The following is an 8,387-nucleotide window of genomic DNA, read 5'->3' on the forward strand; positions in this document are numbered from 1 at the left end:
TAAAAGCAAGAAGATCCTGGACAGACATCATGCAGACCCTAAGAGAACACAAGTGTCATCCCAAGTTGCTATACCCAGCAAAACTCTCAATCACCATAGATGAAGAGACCAAGAAATTCCAGGACAAAACTAAATTTACACAATATCTGACCACAAATCCAGCACTACAAAGAATCATAGGTGAAAAACCCAATACAAAGAGGGAAACTACATCCTAGTAATAACAAGAAAATGCCTAAGCAAGAAAACCAAAAGAAGAAAGACACACAGGTAAAATTCTACCTCTAAAAGCAAAAATAGCAGGAAACAGCAACCACAATTCCTTAATATCTGTTAACATAAATGGACTCTATTCCCCAATAAAAAGACATAGGCTTTCATACTGAATACATAAGCAGAATCCAGCATTTTGCTCCATAGAGGGAACTCATCTCAGAGACAAGGATGGACACTATCTCAGAGTTAAATGTTGGGAAAAAAACTTCCAAGCAAATGGCCCCAAGAAACAAGTTGTAGTAGCCATTTTATTATCGAATAAAATAGATTTTCAATTAAAAGTTATCAAAAAGGATAAGGAAGGACACTTTTTACTCATTACAGGGGAAATTTGAGAGGAGGAACTTTCAATTCTTAACATATATGCTCTAAATACAAGAGCACCCATATTCATAAAGAAGCCCTACTAAAGCTCAAAAATATGTTGCACCCCACACAATAATAGTGGGAGACCTCAACACCCCACTCTCAACAATGGACAGATTATGGAAACAGAAATTGAACAAAGACACAGTAAAGCTAGCAGAGGTTATGAACCAATTGGAATTAATAGATATCTACAGAACATATCAACCTAAAACAAAAGAATACATCTTCTCAGCACCTCATGGCACCTTCTCCAAAATTGACCACATAATTGGACACAAAATGAGCCTCACTAGATATAAGAAGATTGAAATACATTTATGCATCCTATAAGATCACTATGGTTGAAGGCTGGTCTTTAATAACAACAAAGACATCAAAAAGCCCATATACACATGGAAACTAAGCAATGATCTATTAAACCATAGAATGGTCAAAGAAGAAACAAAGAAATAAATTAAGAATTCTCTAGAATTTAATGAAAATGAAAACACAACATGCCCAAGCCTATGGGATGCAATGAAAGCAGTACTGAGAGGAAAACTCATAACACTGAGTGCTTTCAAAAAGAAACTGGAGAGAGCATACACTAGCAACTTGACAGCATAGTTGAAAGCTCTAGAACAAAAGGAAGCAGATACACCCAAGAGGAGTAGATGGCAAGAAATAATCAAACTCAGAGCAGAAATTGACCAAATAGAAACAAAAAGAACCATTCAAAGAATCAACAAAACCAAGAGCTGGTTCTTTGAGAAAATTAACAACATTGATAAACCCTTAGCCAGACAAACTAGAGGGCAAAGAGAGAGTATCCAAATTAACAAAATCAGAAAGGAAAGTAGAGATATTACAACTGAAACTGAGGAAATTCAAGAAATCATCATATCCTACTACAAAAGCCTATACTCAACAAAGCTGGAAAATCTGGGGGAAATGGATGAATCCCTAGACAGATAACATATACTAAAGATAAACCAGGACCAGGTAAACCATCTAAATAATCTCATAACACCTAAAGTGTCACGTGCCCCACGTCCCACCGGCAGGAAAAGGCGTGCAACAACAGGATTCTTCTGCGAACCTTTATTGTACAATACTCTGAGCAGGAGATCCCCCGCGGGAGAGAAATGCACTGCTTATATATGCCCAGGAGACTCATGATTGGTGCACCTGATTGGTGCACTCTCCAGTAGCTCATTAGTATGCCCCGAGAGCAGGCTGTGACATGCGCACTATGTCTCTTGGGCTCTGTTTGCTGAGTTCTTGGCGGGAAGCCGGCACCATGTTTGGGTGTGGCACAAACGGCTCTCTACATTTCCCCCTTCTTTCTTAAATAAAAACATGGCTGATCAACCATCAGGCTCTTATTGGACCTTTAGGGTTCAAGACCATGATCAGCAATAATTTTGGTAAGGCACCTTCCTGCATGCAATGGGAATAAGCCTGCAAGGTGCAAAGGCTGCCTACGTGTAGGATACCCATTCCTGGTGCAATGCCTCAAAGGCTCAGGGTGCAAGGGCTATCCAGACACAGACCCATCACTTTTCCTAAAGCATACTAAGCCAAACAGAGGGAGAGGTGCCCATTTCGAGTGCAGCAAGAGCTTGTGCTATGACCACTTTGTCACGTTATTGTTGAGTATGGAGTTTGCACACCATCTAGAGCAGAAACACAGTCTCTCTGCACAAAAGCATGCCAAAAATTACTTGATAAGGCAAGAGTTCTGTAATCCCCTAACCCTGCTATCTCCATGTCTAAGGGCAAGTACAGTATATCAAAGGTTTTAATGGTGTCAAACAAAGGAAGAAAAAGTTTTGCATTAAGGCAAATGGGAATCGGTTTTGGAAACACCGACAGAATCTTCCAACTCAGTTCCACTTGAATCGTCATGCAGGACAGGCTCATCAGAAGCAGGTGGAACAGCTTCTTGTTCTGGTAGCACTCGGCGTGTTAGACGTTCTGAGATCCAAATCGGGCTTTTTTCTTCCTGTGGAAAAACACAAATAGCTCCCCTGGATCGTATTAAGATAGGATCCGGGCCTTTCCAATTATCAGTGAGGACATCTTTCCATTTTACTAACTCTTTAGGTGGCACAGGCCATTGTCCATGGCGCTTGGCAGCTGAATGGCCATGAGCATCCAAATTTTAAAAAATTAAGGTAAGAAGTATAGTAGAAATGGCCATTTTGTGTGTGGGGGGTATCTCTTCAATTCCCCCTTTTTGTTTGTTTAAATAAACCTTTAGGGTGCGATGAGCACGTTCAATGATGCCTTGACCCTGAGGATTATAAGGCAATCCTGTCAGGAGTGAAACTCCCTTGTGATGGTAAAATTTCTTGAATTTTGCTGAGGTATAGGCAGGACCATTATCTGTTTTTAACACTTTAGGTATGCCCCATGCACTCTATGCTTCAAGACAATGAGTAATAACATGAGAAGCCTTTCCTCCGGATAAAGGAGAAGCAAAGATAACTCCTAAGCAGGTATCAATGGACATATGTACATATTTTAATTTTCTGAAGGAGGGAACATGGGTGACATCTATTTGCCAATGCCTCTTTTGGGGATATAACGCATATTAGTCATTATCTTTTGTGCAGGCAGGAAATAATTATTTATAAGTTTAAGACCTAGTTCTGTTAAATTGTCTCTTCCCCATAGATTAACCGGTAGTTGAAGGACATAGGGTGTAAAAGTTCCTTTTTGTCCCTCAGGGGCCTACCATTTTAATGATTTAGAGCTAATAGCAGGACTGGCTTCATAGCCAAGGCCTCATAAAGAATGGGAAAATTGATTAACTGGCCACTTAGCAGGCCACCACCTAGTAGATATGATGCTTTTGTTTGCCCCTGTGTCCAAAAGTCCTTCAAAACGTTTTCCTTCAATCTCCAAATTCAAGGTTGGTCGACTATTCAAATCTACTAATAGATATGCTAAGTCAGTTCCTGAAGAACTGAAGACTTTGTTCTCCCTTCTCGCCCTGTTTGATGCAAATTGGGCATGACAATTGGGGAGGATGAGCAATTGAGCAATCGGACCTCCTGGGGAGATGGGAAACAAACCCCTTGAGGAGGAGCACATGAACTTTAGTTGGCCTTCATAATTTTGACCAATCACCCCAGGGTGTACTACCAAACCTTTAAGGGTGGCAGATGATCATCCCAAAAGCAGCCCTATTGTATTAGCAGGTAATGGCCATGAAAGTTTGAAGGGATAGGCTGAACTCCCATTTGTGGGGTCAGGACAATTCTGGTGGTGGCACGGAGGTCCAATCACACGAAACTTGGAGTGGCTCTCCGCGGGGGTTCTCCTGCTCCCAGACTACTGGGGAGCTGGTTGCCCCATATATTTGAGGGCCCTTAACTGCCCAACGTACACCCCGAGATTGACAGCCAATCCAAGGAGGCAGGGCTGAATCTATTCTTCCTATACAGAAGGGGGACCACTTAGGTTGGGCTGGAATAAACAAACTACCCTTTGGCTGGGAAATAGGCCAGCGACCGGCAATCCAGGAGACATTAGCCTCCCCAGGTTTTTTGTATAATTAGCAGTGACTCTATAAGTTCGGACTGACTCTGCCAACTCTTTAACTTGCTTATGCTCGAGGCAGTGATCATCCTCGAACAAGGGAAACATTTGCCTGATGGCATGGCGTGTCTCCGGCGGAAGAGCAGAGGCGGCGGCTACTTTAAGAGCTTCCGGTTGTGTTACAGGAGTCCTCCGCTCGGGCTGAAACCGCTCCGCTTTACATTCTGCTGCCTCCTCCTCTAAATCTTCCTCCACAGATTCAAATTCATCCTCTAATTCTTCTTCTGCAAGCTCTAAAGCTTTTTGCTCTTTTAGTGGATACAAAGTATCCTCTCCAGGAAACTTGTACTTCGTTTCCCAGGGCACAATCCTCTCTTCTCCCGGCGGTCTTTCCACCTTTAAATTCGCTCCATTTCTGACTTGTTTTGAACATGCCTCTCGGAGCCTACCTCTTTTACTTTTTCCTTGTGCACTCCCTATTTCATTTCGCTCCATTTCTGACCCACCCTCTTGGTGCTGCGTGATTACTTTCTGTCTAGATAACTTCCACAACAGTAATGTTACAATAGTTACCACAAATGCAAGCAATAACCCTTCCACTTCCGGAGAAAATCCAAGAAGAGACATGCCTAAGTTTTTGGCACGCTCTTTTGGCACCCCGTAAAATTCAAAGAGGAACATGTCTCTCGGAACTTACCTATTTGCCTTTTCGCAGTTCTGAATCCACTTTCGCGGACTAAAGATTCAGCTTGGCACCGGTGTTGTTTCCCGGGATATTCGGCACCACTTGTCCCGCGTCCCATGTCCCGCAGGCAGGAAAAGGCGTGCAACAACAGGATTCTTCTGCAAACAACCTTTATTGTACAATACTCTGAGCAGGGGATCCCACGTGGGAGAGAAATGCACTGCTTATATATGCCCAGGAGACTCGTGTCGCTACCTGATTGGTGCACTCTCCAGTAGCTCATTAGTATGCCCCGAGAGCGGGCTGTGACATGCGCACTATGTCTCTTGGGCTCTGTTTGCTGAGTCCTTGGCGGGAAACCGGCACCATGTTTGGGTGTGGCACAAACGGCTCTCTACACTAAAGAAATAGAAGCAGTCATCAAAAGCCTCCCAACCACAAAGAGCCAAAATCCGGATGGGTTCAGTGCAGAATTCTATCAGGCATTTATTGACGACCTAATACCAATACTCTCCAAAATATTCCACAAAATAGAGTCAGATGAAACACTACCTAACTCATTTTTTGAGGCCACAATAACCCTTGTTCCTAAACCACACAAAGACCCTACAAGGAAAGAGAACTTCAGACCAATCTCAATTATGAACATTGATGCAAAAATACTCAATAAAATCCTTGCAAACCAAATCCAAGAACACATCAAAATGATCATTTACCATGATCAAGTAGGCTTCATCCCTGGGATGCAGGGATGGTTTAATATGAGGAAATCCATCAATGTAATCCACCATATAAACAAACTCAAAGAAAAAAAACATATGGTCATCTCACTAGATGCTGAGAAAGCATTTGACAAAATTCAACACCCCTTCATGTTAAAAGTCTTGGAAAGAATCCATGGCCCGTACCTAACCATAATAAAAACAATATACAGCAAACCAACAGCCAACATCAAACTTAACAGTGGGAAACTTGAAACAATCCCACTAAAATCAGGGACTCAACAAGGCTGCCCACTCTTCCTCTACCTATTGAACATTGTACTGAGAGTCCTGGCCAGAGCAATTTAGACAGCAAAAGGAAATAAAAGGGATACAAATTGGAAAGGAAGAAGTAAAAACACCACTGTTTGCAGATGACATGATAGTGTGTGTGACCCCAAAAATTCCACCAGAGAATTTCTACAACTGATAAACAAGTTCAGGAAAGTGGCTGGATATAAAATTAACTCAAGCAAATCAGTAGCCTTCCTCTACTCAAAGGACAAACATGTGGAGAAAGAAATTAGGGAAAAGATACCCTTCACAATAGTCACAAAAATATGAAATACTTTTGTTTGACTCTAACTAAGCAAGTGAAGGACCTGTATGACAAGAACTTCAAATCTCTGAAGAAGGTAATCTAGGAAGATCTCAGAAAATGTAAGGATCTCCCTGCTCATAGATTGAAAGGATCAACATTGTAAAAATGGCCATCTTACCAAAAGCTATCTACAGATTCAATGCAATCTCCATCAAAATTCCAACCCAATCCTTCATAGAGCTGGAAAGAGCAATGTGCAATTTCATATGGAATAACAAAAGACCTAGGATAGAGAAATCCATCCTCAATGACAAGAAAATATCTGTGGGAATCACTATCCCTGACCTCAAGCTATATTACAAGGCACTTGTGTTAAAAACTGCATGGTACTGGTACAGAGATAGGCATGGGGATCAATGGAATAGAGTAGAAGATCCAGAAATGTACGCTCACCTACATGATCACTTGATTTTTGACAAAGAAGCTGTAAACATTCAATGGAAAAAGGACAGCCTCTTCAACAAATGGTGTTGGACCAACTGGCACTCAGCATGCAGAAGAATGAAAATAAACTTTTCTTATGTCCTTGTACAAAGTACAAGTGAATCAAAGATCTCCACAGTAAACCAGGTACACTGAAACTATTAGAAGTAAAAGTAGGGAAATCTTTAGAAAAGATAGGCACAGGAGAAAATTTCCTGAGGAGAACACCAGTGGCTCGTGCTCTAAGGTCAAATATCAACAAATGGGATTTAATGAGATTGCAAAGTTTCTGTAAGGCCAAGGACACTCTCACTTAGAAAACAAAATGACAGCCAAGACTGAGAAAAGATCTTTATCAACTCTACATCTGATAGAGGCCTAATATCCAAGGTTATACAAAGAACTCAAGAAGTTAGACACCAGAGAATCAAAAAATCCTATTGAAAAATAAGGTACAGAGCTAAACAAAAAGTTCTCAATTAAGGAATATTGAATGGCTGAGAAGCATCTACAGGAGTGCTAGACATCCTTATTCATCAGGTAAATGCAAATTAAAACAACCCTGATATTCTACCTCATACCAGTCAGAATGGCTAAGATAAAAAATTCAAATGACAGCATATGTTGCCAAAGATGCAGAGAAAGAGAAACACTTCTCCACCGTTGGTGGCGTTGTAAACTGGTACAACCACTCTAGAAATAGGTCTGGCGATTCCGCAGAAAATTGGACATAGTACTACTTGAAGACCCAGTTATTTCATTTCTGGGTATATACCCCAGAGATGCTCCAACATACAACAAAGATACATGTACCACAATATTCATAGCAGTCCTATTTATAATAGCCAGAAGCTGGTAAGAACCCAGATGTCCTTCAGTAGATGAATGGATACAAAAATTGTGGTATATTTACACAATGGAGTACTACTCAGCTATCAGAAACAATGACTTTATGAAATTCTTAAGAAAATTGATGCATCTAGAGAATATCATCCTGAGTTAGATAACCCAGTCACAAAAGAACACAAATAATATGTAGTCACTGATAATTGGATACTAACCCCTGAAAGCTCAGAACACCCCAGAAATAACTCACAGACTATATGAAGATCAAGAAAATCAAAGGCCAAAAAAAAAAAAAAAAAAAAAAAATAGAAAAAAAATGAAAAACCATTATGCTTAATCTTAACACACCAAGAAAACTTTGACTATTTCCAGGTTACATCTTGTTTTACATGTACTTTATGCTCATTGTAACTAGTAAGATTTTAATGCATAGTATCAAACCTTCAAAAAAATCAAGTACTGACAAAAATGTATTCATATACTTTTATGCAAAAATACTTTTAAAATCTGTATATTTATCTCTGTTTTTTAAAAAATTGTTTAATTAAAGAAGGCATGGATAACAAAAACTTTTCTTGCATGCTTTTCTATGTTGCTGCTGTTATACAGTAACAACAACATAAGAAGTTATGACATATAAAATGTTTACATATTTATTATTAATAAAGAAATTTAAACTTAAAAGTTGCTACAATGATTATATCTATGTTTGTAATTTATCTTTTTATCTATAATAAGAAAAAAAAGGAAACAGACTTAACTGTCCACTAGAAAGTACACAGCAGAGTAATTTGAATGCTTTTGCTAAGGCAATGCTATCATTTACTAATCATAGTTCTGTAGCTATTTATCTTATTATTTGAAAATACTCTTTGAAATCTACTATAAATTCTTCTATGAT

The sequence above is a fragment of the Micromys minutus genome (assembly GCF_963924665.1).
Source record: "Micromys minutus genome assembly, chromosome: 15".
In the NCBI taxonomy this organism is placed as follows: domain Eukaryota; kingdom Metazoa; phylum Chordata; class Mammalia; order Rodentia; family Muridae; genus Micromys; species Micromys minutus.